The sequence below is a fragment of the Chrysochloris asiatica genome, unplaced genomic scaffold (assembly GCF_000296735.1).
Source record: "Chrysochloris asiatica unplaced genomic scaffold, ChrAsi1.0 scaffold00121, whole genome shotgun sequence".
NCBI classification, from domain to species: domain Eukaryota; kingdom Metazoa; phylum Chordata; class Mammalia; order Afrosoricida; family Chrysochloridae; genus Chrysochloris; species Chrysochloris asiatica.
The window spans coordinates 8,054,565-8,075,261 of NW_006408639.1; positions in this window are offsets into that span (position 1 = coordinate 8,054,565).

Consider the following 20,697-nt stretch of genomic DNA (forward strand, 5'->3'; position numbering starts at 1 on the left):
AGAAAATATGGGGATAGGGCTGGCATTTTCTTTGAAGAGTTGGCCTTATCTCTGGCTGATCCACCCATGAGCTATTTGTCAGTGCTGGTTCAAAGCCTGTGCCCCTTGACAAATCTATTACTTTCCCTTTGGAGTCCTGGTGTGGTGCTGTAGGATTTGCACTAATGGCAAAGTCCATTTGAACTTGAGTGTTGATGGTTGAAACTCACCAGCCGTTCCTCAGAAACTCTACACAGGGTCGATAGGAGTAGGAGCTGACTCAGTGGCACTTGACAACAACAAACAAAAATATATGGTATCTAGTGTTTGTTTTTCAGTCTTTCCGTTATGTACGTATTACAAGACATTGACCGATTAACACCCTTGGGTACAATTATTCAGCCAGTCACAATTCTACCTGTTTTGGGTTTTGTTTGTTTTTACTGTTAACCTGATAAAGTTCTCCTTATTCATAAGAATGTCATAAGACACATTATCAAATATTTTGTTGATATCCAGGTGCTCAGTGTTAGCTATAACAGATTTCTATAATTCTGTCAAAAGAAATAAAAGATGCAAGGCTTTTCTCTCATGGTTTCCCCAAATCAAACATACTGTCATTGAGTCTGGACAGAAAAAGGTAAAACATTAACTTACTGCCTCCCCTCCCAGGGGACCAGCTAGAAGGTTAATCAGGTTATTGAGCGGGACCAATCTTGAGGTTTCCCTTCTGTCCTCAAACAGGTCCACAACCTAGCCCCTCCCCGATTCTGACCCCATATAAGCCTGTACTGACCTGCACTCAGGGCTCAGAATCTGGAGAAATGAACTCCTTTGAGCCAGCTGGCTTAATAAACCTGAAACTTTGCTTCACCTCTCTAAGTGGCTTCAGTTTCTATGATGATGGATCTGGAGCTCCTGTAACATTCTTGGATCTGAAGCTGCTGTAACACTCTCAGATCCAGAGCTGCTGTAACACTCTCGGATCCAGAGCTGCCATAACATTCTAGAATCCAGAGCTGCTGTAACACTCTCGGATCCAGAGCTGCCGTAACATTCTAGAATCCAGAGCTGCTGTAACACTCTCGGATCCAGAGCTGCCGTAACATTCTAGAATCCAGAGCTGCCGTAACATTCTAGAATCCAGAGCTGCTGTAACAAGTTGAGACTGGCTTAGAGGGATCCCATAGGACAGAACAGAATTGTTCCATGGGATTTTCAAAGCTGTAAATCTTTATAGCAGAAAGCCCCATCTTTCACCCACACAGCAGCTGATTGTTTTGAACTACCAAGTGCTTGTCTGATAGTGATTATTAAATCCATGTTGATGCTTCATGTTAGCTCCTTTTCTAAGCACGCATAGCCCATCCCTAAGAACCCCTTCTACATTCACACCCACAAGCAGAGTCATGATGATTGTTAGTTAAATCTATTTCAATTTAAAATAATCAAAATCAGGGATGATGCTTTTATTCCTTTTTTTGGTGCCTCTCATATGTCCTGTTGTTAACTGCCATCAAGTCAGTTCCGATTCATAGTGACATTGTATAGGGTTTCTGAAGAGTGGCTGATGATAGGTTTGCATCACCAACCTTGTTGGTCAAAGCAACTTTACAGTCCAGTGCATTATCCTGCAACACAGCAGGACTCCATATGTCCGAGGGCTCCGCAAAGTCATTGACAATAGTCCACTCATTTCTTTGCATCCCTAGGTATAACTTGTACTTCCTAGTTAATCTTAAATTCAGTTAAAACAAGGTACTCCCTTGTGGATTTCAGCTCTTTCTGATCCATGACTGCAGTGTCTATTCAAATTTGAAAATAATATTCTTTTCTATTATAGTTCAGTTTTCCTCTTTTCTATTAGTGTCATACCATTAGTGTCATACCTTCTTTATTCATCTTTCTCTAAACACAAGTATAAATAGAATTTTGTTCATTTTATCCTTAGAATTTGGTTGGTTTTGGTTTTTGCAGATTTCAGTACATCTTGCCTTTTAGCCTCCCTACCACACCAGTTACATTCATCCTTAGTTAATAAGCTTATGTTTTGTTAAAGCCTCTTTGGTTTCAAGAAGCAGAAGCTCAGTTGTGCTATCTTTAGCAACGGGAGTTTTGAATACAAAGGTATGCCCAACGAAACAAGGGCAAGAATACAATTACTTCTCCAGAAGGACTGAAATGGACTTTTGGAAGGTTTTCAGACTTCAGGAAAGGAAAAGCCTAGTTGTTGCTATTGTGGCCACTGTTGCTACTGTTGTTGTTGTTAAGTGCTGTCATGTTGGTTCTGACTCATAGCAACCTTGTATAGGGTTTCTGAGACGTGGCTGGTGAGTTGGAATCACTGACTTTGTGGTTAGCAGTCCAGTCTCTAGCTGGGGGAAAATGTCATACTGGTTGATAAAACAAATAATATAAGAAAAGTGGGGAACACGAAACTAAGTTAAATTGAACAGATCAGTTTGAACTCATAATAAATATATATTTTCCCCAGCTCCGATACTGTGGTGCTGTGGGTTAATGCGCTGGACTGCAAAAATCATTTGAACTGCAAGGTTGGCAGTTCAAGCTCACCAGGCACTCCTCAGAACAGGGTCACTATGGGTCGCAAGTGACTCGATAGCACTTAACTACAACAAATGACAGTGTCAGGAGTGACTCAAGGAAAGCAGTAGCATTCTTACCCATCAACAACTCTCCTGCCTACTCAGACTTTGATCTGTAACACTCTGCCTCACTAAGAAGAACCAACACTTAGTGGGTTATAACTGATTCCGTGTCTTGGGAAAAAACAAATTTACAATAGGTTTAGAAATCTATCATCATCAAAAAGTAAGGAATGCTTTCACAAGGATTCTAACTAACAAAGGGGCCCATTTAAAAGGTTATACGCTGACCAGGTTATATCAGTTTGAGGAACAAAAATAATAATAATAGAAGCAAGTAGAATTTCTAGAAGGAGTTGGTGGTGGTGGTAACTGCCACCAAATTGATTCTGACTCATGATGAAGCCATGTGTGCAGGACAGCACAGTTCCACAGGGTGTTTAAAGCTGTGAACTTTTGGAAGCAGGTCATGAGCCACTATGATACAAAATTATGATGATATAAACCTAAGGTGAATATAACAATTGTTGAATTTTTATTGATTTTGTTGTCATTGCTAAGTGGTATTGAGTTAGTTTGAACTCATAGAGATCCTGTAGAGGGTTTCTGAGTCTGAATCTTTATGAAAGCAGACAGCCTCACCTTTCTTCCTCAGGGCAACTGATAGGCTTGAATTGCTAACTCTGTAGTTCACAGTCCATTGCTTACCCTACCGAGCCACTGCACACCCCACTGATTTTAGTAAGTAGGAAAAAAAATTAATAAATTTCCAACACATGTGGATATTAATTCTTCTGTTAAGCATCTTCTTGTTTATAAAATATAAATCTATAAATCTATAAAATATAAATATATATGTCTCTGTATCAGCAGAAAAGAATGAGTTAATTCAAGCCAGACAAACAGTTACAAACAAAATCGTATGTATAGCAAGTACAGGAAAGACTAATCCACATTGTTTATCACTGTAGGAACCCACTGGAAAGCACTTAACAACCACAGTATGACTTTAGTAGAAGAAAAGGCCTGTAGTTTATTAACCCAGGCCTGGCAACAGTATGTATTCCAAGATGATCAATTAGTCAAATATTCTAAAGAAGTAAGAAAAGTAAACATACTTTTTTTTTTTTTTTTTTTTCAGGGAATGAAATGTCTATGAGATTTGACAAATTATAATAAATTATAATAAGAAGTAAACATTATATATACAAATGTCATGTCAATATGATGGATTATGTGCTTCATGTCATAAAATCTGTCAAAAGAGACCCTGGTATGGCAATTCAGACAAAGCACTGGATTGCTAACCGTAAGGTCAGTGGTTCAAACTTACCAGTTGCTCCTCAGAAACCTTATGTAGAGTCGCTATGAGTCAGAACCAGCTTGACAGCACATAATGATAACAACAATTTTTTTTTAAAGGAATAAAATCTCAAAAAGAAAAAGAAAAAAAAAAATGACTCTAGGAACTGGAAAGACATGAACAACCTAACCCAAAACTTAACAGAAGATAGAAAATAACCTAGATGAAAGAATAAATAAATAAAATTGAAACCAGAAAAAAACAACAACTGTAGAATCAATAAAACAAACCAGAACTTGGTTCTTTGAAAAGACTAATATAATTGACAAGACTTCAGCTAGAATAACCAAAAAAAGAGCAGACAATGCGCAACATAACCAAAGTACAAAATAAAACAGACGACATTACAACTGACTTTATAGGCAGAAAGAGAATTATGATAGAATATTACAATTAGATGGCAACAAACTGTATAACCTAAATTAACAAATTCTTAGAAAAACACACCTTCCCAAACTCAGCAGAAAGTAGAAACTCTAAACAGGCCCATGAAATAAAAAGATCAAGTCAGTGATAAAAATCCTCCCAATGAAAAAAGCACAGCCCTGAACCGGATAGGTTCACTGTAGAATTCTACCAAGTATATAGAGAAAAACAGACACCAATACTGCTTAAACTCTTACAAAAGATAGAAGGAAAGACTGCTCCCTAATTCAATCTATGAAGCAAACATAGTTTTGATACCAAAACCAGACAAAGACACCCAAAAAGAGAAAACTACACACCAAAAGTAGATTGAAATAGAAGGGAAAATCCTCAGTATCAGTCTGTACATTTAGGAAAAGCCAATAGCCAACATTATATCTAATAGGAAAAGACTGAGTTTTCCATTGGAAATTGGGAAAAAGACAAGTATGCCCACTCTTACCATTTCTAGTCAATATTTATTAATACTGCAGCAATAAGACATGAAAAGAGAAATAAAATGTATCCAGACCAGGAAAGAAGTAAAATTATCAGGATTTGTAGATGATAATAGTTCTATTTAGAGAAAATACCAAAAAATCTACAAGAAAACTTCTAGAGCTAATACAAAAATTTAGCAAATTTAGCAAATTTGCAGAGTACATGGTCAACAAAAAGCAGTTGGATTTCTAAACACCAACAATGATCAATTTGAAAGGGAAATTAAGGAAACAATTCCACTTATTATAGCACCTAAAAGAATAAAACACTTTGGAATAAATCTAACAAGGGACATAAAAGACTTATATAAGAAAAACAAGCCACTGCTAAAAAAGATTAAAGAAGACTTTAAAAAAATGGAAGCATATTCCATATTCTTGAGTTGGAAGACATAATTTTGTTAATTTATCAATACTAGACAAAGGCCCCAAATAGTTAAGGCAATGTTGAAAGAGAAGAACAAGTTAGAGATCTCACACTTTTGATTTTAAAACATATTATACAGCTAGAGTAATCAAAACAGCCTGGTAGTAGTTTAACAACAGACACATAAATCAATAGAACAGAATTTAAAGTCTAGATATAAATTCATACATCTATGTTTTACTGAGTTTTAACAAGACTGTTATATCCATTCGATAGGGAAGGAAGAGTTTCTTCAGTTAATGGTGATGGGAAAACTGGATTTCCACATGCAGAATACTGAAGCAGGATTCATACCTCACACCATTAACAAAGTGAAGTGAAAATGGATTAAGGACCTAAATGTGCAAACTACCCCTATAATCCTAAATTACTAAGAGAGCACTTTCTTCATTTGGGCCCTCTTCTTTAGATAAGAAAGCCTCTTCTTCTCTGTGATTTCCTAATTAAAAGCTATTTTTGAAAATTATCTCCCCTCCCTTAAGCCAACTTTTAGCACCTCAAAATTCTTTTCTGGGGATTTTGGATATCTGACCTATTAAATTCTGGGGTTTGTACAGCTTCTGACCAAATTTGTCTTACCTATTGCAAATTCTTGTTGTTGTTGTTAAGAGACATTGCATAGGGTTTCCAAGGAGTGGCCGGTGGGTTTGAACTGCTGACCTTGAAGTTAGCAGTCTAGTACTTATCCTACAGCATCATATCAGGACTCCACGTAAACTCTAGAAAAAGTGAATCACTCTCCCCAAGGTCCCTGTTAGCTTCCTAGAAGAGTGACTTCATTACCTTAAGAATTCAAAATCCAGCCAATGTCTCAAGATCTCCCCTTACCTTAAAAAGCTATATCATGAAGATATAAATCCCAAATGCCATTGTCTAACAAATTCACATCATTAAACTGATGTGATACAATAACCCGTAGAAACAGAAAACAATGCATAAGTGAAGACTGTAAATGGCAGATTCAGACTACACTGATGCCATTCTCTGCCACATCCATAGAAATAATAACAGAAAAAACCATTATGGAACTCCAATAAAATATTTTCTGATTATGTGACATAGTTTCATATTTAAATTTGCTTCCTCTGCAAATTTCTTAAGCTAATTGAACTTCATGAAAGTAACTGGAATAAAGGAAAGCTGGTAACATTTTTTGTTTCCTTATTTTCACAGGTAATGAGGTAAAACCAAAACAGTGCACCTAAAAATGTGAGACTTTTAATGAAGTTTTTTCCCAGGAATATAATACTGAAGAGTCTGTTGTTCCTGGTTGTTGCTTTGTGGTGGATATTTGAACAAGCAAAAAACTTCTCTGACAAAAATAGGCATTATGTGTCATTTGCAAGTTAAACTTAAGGTAGGGCAGTCAGGCTTCTAGATAATGGATTGGAAGATACTTGTCATTTTTGTCATATATAAGCTATTTGTCATATATACACCATACCGCTAAATTACAATAATGAATACAGGAGGCATTTGATTTTTTTTCTCAGATCAAACTACTTATTTAACAAAATATATTTTGTGTTTTGATAAAGTATGAGGTAACTGATTTTTATTATAGAAACGTTTTCGTTTACTTTATCTTCATGGCTTCTGAGAGACCTGTTTGCTGCTGCTCTGAGAGACGATTTGTTAAAGAGGAAAGGATGAACTATTACAATGCTGCACTAGAACCAGCTTCTACTGACGTGTGAATGCCAATTTTTACGTTTTCAGAAAATTTGTGAGCTGGTTATTAAACCATTCTTGTTGTTTTTGTTGTTTGGTGCCATCAAGTCGGTACCAACTCATAGCAACCCTATGTACAACAGTACGAAACACTGCCTGGTCCTGGTCTAACCTCATAATTGTCGCCACGCTTGAACCCACTGATGCTGACATTCTGTCAATCCATCTCACTGGGGGCTTCCTCTTTTTCTCTAACCCTCCATCTTACCAAACATGATATCCTTCTCCAGCGACTGGTAACAGTTCAAACTTGACATGCAAGCACTCAAAAAGTGAGGGAGCCTAGATCCAGAAGGCATGGAGGAAGGTAGAATCTCCACTGAGTAGTATCCAATCTGTCTGGGCAGGGCTGATGAAAGATGTGGATAGCACTCATGTGACACAATAGTAAATAATTGTTATCAGGACTGACTGTGAGGGTTGGAAATGTAAAGGTAGATGTTTTGTAGCAAAAGGAGGGGAGTTGTTGACTTTGCATTCCAGGAGCGGAGGTCCCTGGGACCATTAAGGGAAAAGAGCAGAGTGTGGGACCCTACCCAGAGAAACAGTGACACCAGAGATGGAGGCAGAGACGATGATGTGGAGAAATGGAGGGGCTGGGGACTCTAGACCCAGGGAGGGAGAGGGGCTGTGTGCTGTGTGGGGGCAGGATTGCAGGGTATACCCTTTGGTTGGTTGATGATGCATGGAGGGGAATGTAACTATGGCAATGAAATGATTATAAGATAGGATGAATGTTAAGCTAATGTTCTCCTGTGTGAATTATCATATAATCACAATAAAACAAAACTAATTTTAAAAAAAAGAGCTAAAATGAATAGAGAGAAATACTGTTAACTGATGGTACATGGAGGAGATTATAATCATTGTAATGAAGCAAAGTATATGATTTGTTGAATGTAAAACTGATGATCTGCCCTGTAAACTTTCATTCAATTCACAATAAAAATGTCGGGGAGAAAAAAAGATTATAATAAAAGTATGTGTTATTATTAATAGTAAATTTTGAGACACACCTTTCATGTCAGTAAAATATATAATAAACTTAACTATATGTCTATATGCATGATCTCGTTCAGTGAACCATTTGTTAGTAATTTACCAGCACACTCACACTAGTATCATTTTCCTTAAGGAAAAAGATCTAACTGCACAACAAACAATTGTCTAGTAAATATAATTGCAGAATTTGTTTTAATAACCTCTGGACATAGAAGTTAGGTAGACAAGAAAAATTTCTTTCTTTTAAACCTCCAAGGTCTACATTTTTTCTTGAAAAATTATATGAGCCCATTCTTCAGGGACTTGAATCTACTCTTTAAATAGACTTCAGAGTTTATGTAGGCTATTTGAACATATGCACGTGTTGGTAATGTAGGATCAGCACTGGGCTGCACACCACAAGACTGGCAGTTCAAAACTACCAGCTGCTCCTCGGAAACTCTATACATGGCTGCTATGACTTGGAACCCACTCGCCAGCGCTTAACAATAACAGACACTCCAAAGATCATGCATCCCTTGCAAGATGTGAGTGAAAAAAACACCATAAGACATTTCTGAAAACTCTTAACTCATTTATTCTTAGAGTTTGCTAGTTCTCAATCCCACCCAAATCAAAATTCAAAACTCTCTCTACAAACTTGAATCCTGAATTTAGCTTTCAGTCCGGAAATTAATCTACTTCTTCAGGCAGTGACCCTTAATTTTCTAGCGGCATCACTAGAGAGTGCAGGGGTGGAGCATCACACTAGGTGACACTGTCAATGGAAAGGCAAAATGACTATAAAATTTCTGTGCAGTGTTTCAGTAGATATTTATTATTTTTTTATAAAAATATCCCCGTAGTTATTTATAACAACAAAAATATGTTTCATAAGACTGGCTTACATGTATACATTGGCTACAAGGATATAACTCTTGCACTAAGTTACTCTTTGAATTTTCTAATGTGCTTTGGTCAGTGTTATCATTATTTTGTTGTTGTTATTAAGTGCCATTGAGTCAATTCTGACTCACAGTGACCCCAGGCACAAAAGAATGAAACACTGCCTTGTTCTGTGCCATCCTCACAATTGTTGTTACTCGTGAGCCTATTGCTGCTGCCACTGTGCCAATCATCTTGTGGGTCTCGTCACCATGGCTTCTAATGAGTAAGTATTCTGACTGTACTTCTACCAACACAGATTTGTTTGTTCTTCTTGTAGTCCATGGTACTTTCAATATTCTTCTCCAATACAACTCAAATGTATCAATCTTTCTACAAGCTTCTTTATTCGTCATCCAACCTTAACATGCTTACAATTGAATGTGAGGCTCACATGAGGCTACTGAATTTGCTATGCATTGTGTCAGGCTCACCTTAGTCATCAAACTGATATCTTCACTTGTGAAAACATCAAAGGGGACTTGTGATGCATATCAGACAAATACAGTATGTTCTGTGATCTTTTGACTGCTGCTTCCATGAGTGTAGACTGTAGAGCCAAACAAAATGAAATCTATGCCAACTTCAACCTTTTCTCCATTTATCATGATGTTATTTATTGGTCCGGTTGTGAGGATTTTTATTTTCTTTACACTGAGGTGCAATCCATACCGAAGGCTGCGGTCTTTGATCTTCATCTGTCAGTATTTTAAGTTTTCTTCATTTTCAACAAGCAAAATTGTGTTTTCTGCATATCACAGGTTGTTAATGAGTCTTCCTCCAGTGCTGATGCCATGATCTTCTTCATATAATCCACCTTCTCAGATTATTTTCTCAGCATGCAAACTGAATAAAAATGGTGAAAGAATACAGCCCTGATGTACACCTTTCCTAGTTTTAAATCATTTGTATCCTCTTGTTCTGTTTAAACAAATGCCTATATTCTATGTAGTTTCCTCATAAGACCGATAAAGTACTCTGGAATACTCATTCTTCACAATGTTATCCATATCTTGCCATGATCCATACAGTCAAAAGTCTTTGCATAGTTGATAAAGCACATGTAAATATCATTCTGATATCCTTTGCTTTCAGCCAAGATCCATCTGATGCCAATAATGTTATCCTTCATTCCAAGTCCCCTTCCAAATCTGGCTTGAGTTTCTGTAAATTTCCTGTCAATGCATTGCTGCAGTTATTTTTAAATTATCTTCAACAAAAATTTACTTGCATGTGATATTAAAGACACTGTTCAATGTTTTCCATATTGTATTAGGTCACTTCTCTTTGGAATGGGCACAAATACGGAATTTTTCCAATCAGTTGGCCAGGTAGCAGTCATCCAAATTTCTTGGTATAGATGAGTTAGCATCTCCAATGCTAAATCAGTTTATTGAAATATTTCCATTTGAATTCTGTCAATTCCTAGAGCCTTGCTTTTTGCCAATACCTCAGTGCAGCTTGGGCTTCTTCCTTCAGAACCATTGGTTCTTACTCATATGTTACTTCTTGAAATGGCTGAACATTAACCATTTCTTTTTGGTACAGTGATTCTATATACACTTACAATCTTCTTTTGATGTTTTCAGCATCATTAAATATTTTGCCCATACAGTCCTTCAATATTGCAAGTCGAGGATTGAGTATTTCCTTTAGTTCTTTGAGCTTGAGCAATGATAAGCATGTTCTTCCCTTTTGGTTTTCTAACTCCAAGTTTTTGCGTATTTCACTTTAATACTTGACTTTGTCTTCTTGAGCTGCTCTCTGATATTTTCTGTTCAGCTTTTTAATTCCTTATTTCTTCCATTTGCTTTAGCATCTCTATGCTGGACAGCAAGTTTCAGAGTATCTTCTGGCATTCATTTTTCTTTTTTTCTTTTTTTTTGTACTTTTCTGTCTTTTTAATGACATTTTGCTTTCTTCCTGAATGATGTTCTTGATGTCATCCTACAGCACTGCTGGGCCCCAGTCATTAATATGTAATGCATCAAATCTGTTCTTGAGATGATCTCTAAATTCAGGTGGCATATGCTTAAGGTCATATTTTGGCTCTCATGGATTTAATTTTCTTCAGCTTCAACTTGAACTTCCATAATTAATGGTCTGTTCCACACTCTGCCCCTGGCCTTGCTTTGATGATGATATTGAGTTTTTCTCTTCCCACAGATAGTCAGTTTTATTCCTATGTACTCCATCTAATGAGTTCCCTATGTATAATCACCTTGTATGTTTTTCTTTAAATGGTATCTGCAATGAACAAATCATTGATTTTGCAAAATTCTATCATCTGATCTCCAGCACATTTCTATTACCATATTTTCCAACTATTGATCCTTCCTCTTTCTTTCCAACCTTCATGTTCCAATCACCAGTAATTAACAAAACATCTTGATTGCATGTTTGATCAATTTCAGACTGAAGAAGTTGGTGCCCATGACTGTATGCATTTTGTAGTTGGTTCTGACTCATAGCAACCCTACATAGGGTTTCTGAGGCTGTAAATCTTTAAGGTAGTGGAAAACCTCATTTTTCTTTCAGGAGCAACTGGTAGGTTCCAACTACTGACCTTGCAGTTAGCGACCCAATGCTACAATACTAGGGCTTCTTGAAGAAGTTGCTAGACTTCTTCAATTTCATTATCACTGGCTTTAGTGGTTGCTGTGCAAATTTGAATCATTGTGGTATTAACTAGTCTTCCTTGTATGCATATAGAATTTAACCTATAACAGACAGCATTATATTTTAAGATGGATCTTGAAATGTTCCTTTTGATGATGAATGCTATGCCCTTCCTCTTGAATGTGACATTCCCAGCATAGTAAACATATGATGTCAGATCCAAAAGTAGCCAATACTGGTCCATTTCAGCTCACAAATACCTAGAATACCAACCTTAATGTGTTCCATTTCATTTTTGACAACTTTCAATTTTCCTAGATTCACACTCAATACATTCCATATTCTGATTATCAATGGATTTTTGTAGATGTTTCCCATTTTGAGTTGTTCCCCTCAGCGAATGAAGGATCTGAAAGTATGTTGTTCCATTCACGGTGAACTCCACTTTGAAAAAGCAGCTCTTCTCCAGGTGTATTTTGAGTGCCTTCCAGACTGAGGGGCTCATCTTCCTGCATTATATCTGACAATATTCTGGTGCTATTCATAATATTATCATTTTCCAGCACCATATTTGACATTGTTCTGCTGCTATTCATCAGCTTTTCAGCAGTACAGCTCAAGCGTAGCAATGATTTTTTTTTTTTCCCATAGCAATGATTTTGAATGTGAGAAACAGATCCATCTTCAGGATTAAGGGGAATCTTGGGGGTAACAGGCTAGCATAACAAAAGGAGCTCAGGGGAAAGGAAGAGACTAGTTTGTTTAGTTACAAATCTTAAAATAAGAATACACCCTTCAAGGAAATAGGGGAAATTCATGGGGATGGTGGGGCGAGGAGACTAAATTTAAATGAGAATTCACTCAGTAAGGACTTGTAGGAGATGTTCTGGGGCAGACTGTAAACTCCATAGTAACCAGTAAAAATGGAACTGGAGGAGGGGCTTTTTCAAGATGGGGAATAAAACAGTTTGAGAGCTGTCCATGCCTTGCATCTGCCTATGTCTCCTGTGTCTGACACCTGATTTTGCGAAATCGAATAAACAGGCCTCTCTCTAGCTAAAATGAGTACAGAATGGATTTCTTGAGCATTTATCAGTAAGCACCCGTGATAACCCATTGGCGACCACATACGAGATAAGATGGTCTGCCCCAGTTCTCCCTCAGGAGTCCCATTGGGGTAAGGTCCAGTATACTGACCTGCTAGTGTCTAAGAGGGGCTGAGGCAGTGTCCAGGGTACCGACAGCGTTTCTCACATGAGGTTGGCATAGGATTGGGCACTGTTTTGTTCTATTGTACATAGGGTTACTGTGAGTAAGTACCAACTAGACAGCACCTAACACCAACAACAATAATATAATACAATGTACAATGATTTCCGTGAGTAATTGTTGCTTTTAGTATTCATATCATCTAAGAAACATTACATTTAAGCAATTTACAATTCTATGCTTAACACTGATAATAAACATTATTAAGGATTCTGTATGGTCTGGCATGATTACACCATGAAGTGCTGTACTAGATGACATCCACCCTAACAATGCCACTGTAAGTCACTATAGAATATTTGGGCTTGAACTTGACCCTCTGTCTTTCCCCTTCTAGTTCTAAGCTCAGAACACTTCATTCAAACTCTAAACATTGTTTTAGATGTAGTAAAATAATGCTGCTATTTATGAGGATGAATCAAAAATTATCTGCTCTCGTTATATTAAAACACCCATCCACAGATGACGATCACATTGAGCGCACACATGAAATGATTCTGTCAAACAGAATAGTGACAGTGGATTATGTGGCAAATCAGCCATGGCTCTGCCCATGAAATCATCCACAACAGACTTGGGCTTTGAAAAGTCTATACAAGATGGGTGCCAAAAAAACTCATGGAAGAGCATAAACAGAAGCATTTGGCTACCGTGGATTTATTTTAATTGTCCTCAGCTTCCGTATGAACAGTGGATGGTCTGTTCCACACTCTGCCCCGACCTTGTTTTGGCTGATGATATTGACAAGCAAAATTTGGACTGATAGTCAAAGGAAGGTAAAGCTGGTGAAGAGACATGGAGTCATCACTATGAGCCTGAGAGTAAATGGCAGAATATGGAATGGGAACATCCTCAATCGCCGACCAAGAAAAAGTTCAGAAATCAACCATCGGCTATTAAATTGTTGCTTACAGTTCTTTGGGATTCTCAAAGGAACACTGGTCCCTAGTGATAATATGTCTGAAGTATCAGGCTCAACAATCAACAGTGCTCATTACTGTGAGATGCTCACTGAAGAGCTGGAGCCTAAACTTCAGATTAAACACAAAGGAGTGCTATCCAAGGGCATTGTGATCTTACATGACAATGCACATCTACACACCTCTGTCCACACTGTTAACACTGCAAAAAGCTCCTTTTGAGGTGTTAAAGTATCCTCCTGATTATCCTGATCATGCTCCATAGGATTTTCCCATGTTTCATCCCTTGAAAGTAGCCCTTGAGGAAGAAGATTCATCTCTGACTAAGAAGCAAAGACAGCAGTGCATTCCAGTCTCACAGCTCATTTCTAACATATTTTAAAATAGGGAATATAAAAGCTTGTTAACAGATGGACAAAGTATATTGAAAAGCAAGATGTCAAGAAATTATGTAGTCGTCTTTTCTAAAAGATGATTAAAATAAATTCTACAGTCAGAGTGTGGACAATTTATGACTCACCATCATATATGGCAGATGTATTCACAAGCCTTCCAAAGGATTACATTTTTCTTCTCTTCTCCCTTAACCAAAATTCTTCAGCATCATATTTAAGGGAACTTAGAAAACTACCTCTTATCTATTCTTCTGTAATTTCTTATTATACCAAGCTAGAATGGCATCATTTTTCTATTTCATTTTTCAAAGTAGAACTTAGCATTTATTCAAATATAATAAATTAGGGCATTTTTGGATCATCTGGTCCTCTCTTTCTTTCCTACTTGAATAAAGAGGGAACAGTCCTTTCTCCTGAAGTTTATAAACTGTCTATTGTTTTCCTATTCTTATATACCCTGTATTTATGCTGTATATATTTACACTCCCTTTGGTACAATGGGTTAACTATTGAACTGCCAACTGCTAGGTCATCAGTTCAAGCTCAGCATCCTCTCATGGGTGAGAGATGATGGAGGCTGCTCCTGTCAGGATTTAGTCTAGAAAACCCTAAAAAGTTTTACTACATTCAATAGGGGTGCTGTGAGTCAGAATTGACTCAAAGGCAGTGGGTATTTATACACTTTTCGACTTTTACATTTGCTTCTCCCTTAAAACAGTACAGAACTCAAGGATATCAACACATCTTATTTTTACTATTCGCTATTTAGTTGTATTGTCCTCTCAGCAGAAAACAGTAAGGCTGTCCTCAAAGTACAGTGGTTTGTTGTTGTTGTTGCTAGGTGCCATTGAGTTGGTACCAATGCATAGCAACTCTATGTACTATGAAACAAACCACGCCCAATCCTGCACCGACCTCACAACGTTGTTACACATGAGGCCATTGCTGCTGTCATTGTGCCAATTCATCTAATTGGGGGTCTTCCTCTTTTTCTACGTCCCTCCACTATACCAAACATGATATCCTTCTCCAATGACTGGTCCCTAATGATAATACGTCTGAAGTACGAGAGACAAATTCTGGCCATCTTGGTTTCTAAGGAGCATTCTAGCTGTACTTCTTTCAACACAGATTGGCTTGTTCTTTTGGCGCTCTATGGTACATTTGATATTCTCTTCCAACACCATGACTCAAATGCATCAATTCTTCTACGGTCTTCCAGATTCATTTTCCAATTTTCACATGCATGAGGTTGATGAAAATACTATTGCTTGGGTCAGGTACATCTTAGTCCTCAAACTGACATCTTTGCTTTTGAACACTTTAAAGAAGTCTTGGGCAGCAGATTTGTCTAATGCAATATGCACTTTGATTTCTTGGAGGCTGTTTCTCTGTGTGTTGATAGTTGATCCAACCAAAATGAAGTCTTTAACAACTTCAGTCAATCTTTTCTCCATTTATATGGATGTTATTTATTGGTACAGTGGTGAGGATTTTTGTTTTCTTTACATTGAGGTGTAACCCATACTGAAGGCCAAGGTCTTTGATTTTCATCAGTAACTATTTTAAGTCCTCTCACTTTCAATAAGCAAAGTTTTATCATCTGCATATCGCAGGCTATTAATGGGTCTTCCTCTGATTCTGATGCCACATTCTTCTTTATATAATCCAGCTTTTCCAATTATTTGCTCAGCATACAGATTAAATAAGTATGGTGAAGATTACAATCCTGGCACACACCGCTCCTAATTTTACGCCATTCTGTGTTCCTTGCTCTGTTTGAACAACTACTTTTTGGTCTAAGTACAGGTTCCTTGTGGGCACAATAAGTGTAAAAGAATACTCATTCTCTGCATGTTGTCCATAGCTTGTTATGATCCACACAACTGAAAGTCTCTGCAGAGTCAATAAAGCACAGGCAAACATATTTCTGGTATTCTCTACTTTATGCCAACATCCATTTGAAATCAGCAATGATATCACTCCTTCCATGTCTTCATCTGAATCCAACTTGAACCTCTGGCAGGTCTCTGTCAATGTACTGTTACAACTATTTTTAAATTATCCTAGGAAAATTTACCTGAATGTGATATTAAGGATATTGTACAATGATTTCTGCATTCCATTGAGTCACCTCTCTTTGAAATGAGCACAAACATGGATCTCTTGAAATCAGTAAACCAGGTAGCTGTCTTCCAAATTTCTCGGCATAGATGAGTGAGTGCCTCCAGTGCCACATCAGTTTGTTATAAGATTTTCATTTGTATTCCATCAATTCCCAGAGCCTTATTCTTAGCCAATGACTTCAGTGCTCCATGGACTTCTCTCAGTAACACTGGCTGTTGATCATATCCCACCCCTTGAAATGGTTGAACATCAACCATTTGTTGTTGGTACAGTGAATCTTTGTATTCTTTTCATTTTCTTTTGATGTTTTCTGCATCATTCAATATTTTCCCTGTGGAATCCTTCAATAATATTTCAAGTCAAGGTTTGAACTTTTTCTTCAGTTCTCTCATCTTGAAAAATGCTGAGTGTGTTCTTCCTTTTTGGTTTTTTAACTCCAGGTCTTTGCACATTTCATTGTAATATTTAACTTTGTCTTCTCAAGTTGCCCTTTAAAATTTTTCTGTACAACTCTATTAGCTCCTCATTTCTTCTATTTGCTTCAGCATCTCTACTCTGGAAAGCAAGTTTCACAGTCTCTTCTGACAAACATTTTGTTATTTTCCTTTTTTAATTTCTTCTTAATGACCTTTTGCGTTCTTCCTGTCATGATGTTCTTGATATCATTCCATAACTCTTCTAGTCTTTGGCCATTAGTGTCAAATGCATCCAATTGTTCTTGATATGATCTTTAAATTCAGGTGGGATATCTTCAAACTTGTACTTTGGCTCTCATGGACTTGTTTTAATTTTCTTCAGCCTCAGTCTGAACTTGCATATGAGCAATTGATGGTCTGTTCCATAGTCTGGCCCTGGCCTTGTTATGGCTGATGATATGGAGGTTTTCTATCATCTCTTTCCACAGATGTAGTCAATTTGATTTCTGTGTAGTCCATCTGGTGAGGCCCATGCATATAATTGTCATTTATGTTGTTTAAAAATGGTATTTGTAATGAAGAAGTCATTGGTCTTGCAAAATTCTATCATGAGATCTCCAGCATCATTTCTATCACCAAGTCACATTTTCCAACAACTGATCCTTCCTCTTTGGTTCCAATTTTGCATTCCAGTTGCCAGTAATTATCAATATATCTTGAATGCATGATGGATCTGTTTCAAACTGAAGAAGCTGATACAATTCTTCAATTTCACCATCACTGGCTTTAGTAGAGGGATACTCTTAGAAAAGTAAAAAGTCAAACAGGTAATTAAAAAGACTGCTTTGTTGGAGAACAAACAAGATTGTGGATGGGGTAGAAGTGCAGTGAGGCTCTCCGGCAGCAACAACACAGAATACTGGACCAAGCAGACTCAGGGGATGGTCCCAGAACTCTGAACCACATATAAAGGGATATTTAGAAAGTTGGAAGGCTTACAGCCAGTGGAATTTATAGCAGAGGCAAGAAATCCAGTGCTTTGTAATTCAAGGCACTCAGATGATCCTTGAGTAGCCATCTTGGGTGAGATTGAACAGGGAAGCATCAGAGCATCCATGGACACTTGGAAGAACCATAGAGATAAAGGTGTGTGGACATTCTTTTTTGTGTGTGTCTGTTCATTGGTCTCTCACTGTATGCACACCTCCATTCTGGTGACTAGAGGGGGTGCCTGAGCACGTGGACACCCCACCCCCCACCCCTGGAGGGTTCTACTACTCATGTGCACAGATCTTCTCAAAATTTAAAGGGACAGTTTCCACTTAAAACCAAACAGCAGCACAAACGGCCACAGCCAGCCCTGATATGTTTATCACTAGGAAAAAGGCCTGAACAGGGGTTGTGGAGTATGACAGGAAAACTAAAAAGAAAACAGACCAAAAATTAAATCCTGAGTTATATAATAACAACCAACAGTGGTGTCTTGAAATTTCAAGAAGAAGAGTGAAAAGGGAAGCCCATCTCCTGATCACATATACCTGGAGGCAATCAAAATCATTTTAAAAAATACCAAACACACACCCATCTAAATATTAAGGCCACAGATAACTCCTAAATATGCCCAAAAACCAGAAACAGATATCAGCACACACATGTCCAGAAACGAGATAAAGTGACTGAGACAAATGAGCTGAAAGTTGACCTATACTCCATACTGGAAGATGGGCAGGCTTTGGAAATGCATGAGACGGAATTCAGAAAAATGATTATAAAATATATCAAAACACTATACAATGGAGTTGAGAAATATAAGAAAGAAATCAGGAAAGTGCTACAGGAGCAATCAAATAAGATAGATACAGCATTGGAAACAATTCAAAACCTACAAGAAGAGGTCCAAATGATTAATAATTGAATATCAGAAATGGACAATACACTGAAAGGGCAAAGGAGTATAATTGAAGAGATGGAAGCCAGAACTAGTGATCTAGAAGATAAATCTGTCAATACAACTAAGATAGAAGAACAAACAGAAAAAAGTATTTTAAAAATCTGAAGAAGGTCTGAGATTCATGCTGGACAACATGAAGAGGAATAACTTCAGAATTATCGGCATTCTGGAACAGGAAGCATCTCACAAGTCCACAGACTAGATAGTTGAAGAGCTGCTGGAAGAAAATTTCCATAACATCCTGAAAGGCAAAATGATAAGCATTCAATAAGGTCAATGAAACCCAGGAAGGATACACCCTAAAAGAAAATCACCAAGACATATAATAATCAAGCTCTGCAAAATCAAAAATAAGGATAGAATCCTGAAAGCAGCAAGGGAAAAGACAAGTGTTACATACAAAGGCAAGCAAATCAGATTAAGTGCAGATCTCTCAGCAGAAACCATGCAAGCAAGAAGACAATTGGGAAACATATATAAAACCCTGAAAGAAGAAAAACTACCAACTAATAATCTTCTAACCAGCAAAGCTGTCGATCAAATATGATGGTGTAATCAAAACATTCCAGGATAAACAGAATCTAAGGGATTTTGCTAAAGCCAACCCTGTGATGAAAAACATGATGAAGGGAGTTATGTGGACTGAGGACCATCAAGAACAGACAACAACCAGAGACTGATGTACGTGGCAACATCACCTGGAACTCAGTTGACAAATGAAAGAGTGGAGAACAGAATAAAACTATAAGAACAAATTCAGAGGATCTGGGAGGTCAGTCTATGATCAAAACAATTACAGTATGAAAGCAGGTTAACACAGAGGAACAGAGATCCAGGTGGTGAGAAGGTCAGGTAGATTACAGGATAAAATAAACAAACTGTCTTAAATGGAGGGAAAAGCTAATGAAATATAAGGTAACCACAATGGTGCAGTTGGAGTGGGGGGCTTAGGGTAAGGTGGAGGGAGGCAATGGTAGAGCACAGGGTAAGGGCAGACACATCATAGTGTGGTTGTTGGGGAGAGTGATTACAAGAATGGGGAGGATGTGGAAGAGCAAGGTACATAGGGGAACACTGAGATAGGTTTGCATGGCCTAAGTGGGACAGCGGCAAGTAGTGATGCATGCTTAACCTTGGAACAACAGAGCTCTGGGATACAGGGATCTAGGCATAGTTTGAAGAGGGGAAATAACACTAAAATGCTTGACTGTCTTATGAATATTGGTTTCCCTTGCCTACTATTGTAAAATAGACACTTGAGTAGAATAGAAAGGAATGTTGGGAAACATGATTACAGAAAACTTGTAAGCCCACCTTTAGCCTATAACTGATTGGAATACCTAAAAGGGGTTCTAGAACTTGCCCAGTGAAATAGGCCTCTTGTGGAGCCTTTAGAGTATAGGACCTTGGGTGGAATCCTGAGCCCTATCCAGAACCTTCTGAGGTGGGACATTCCCACTAGCAAGGACAAGCAGACCAACCTGGAACAGCTAGAGCAACAGAAGACACATCTTCAAAGAAAGATCATCAGGAAAAACCCAAAACAAAAATGTCAGTATGACTGGCTACCACAAGAAAAACAAAAAAACTATTCTCTGGGAAGCCATCAAGGCAAGAAATCAAGTTCCTTCAGGACAATCCCCCTTTAAGATTGAAACTCAAAGGGAACACATGAGCAGGCATGTAAGCTTGCTGGTAACCACACTGGTCTACTGGTGAGTGGAAGAGGGGAAAGGCAGCAATGAAGAAATGGGCTGAGTTCAACCACAGTCCATTGATTCCCACTGACCTGGAGATGAGAGAGAGACGAGGAAGGGCTGGTTGGTCCAAAATGTGGTGAGACCTGGGGACACCTGAGCCCATAGACAAGGACATAGTCACAGAAGGTAGAACTGAGAGTGAAGCATCCTGGTGATATGAAGTGAGGGGAGATGAACAAAAACACCTAAACTTTCGGATAGTACTATTTGACCTAGCCTCGATGGCTTAATAAACTAGAGGTTGATTAAAAAAAAAAAACAAAACTTTTTTTGATAAAGGAAACAAGGGTAAATTGCTACAAT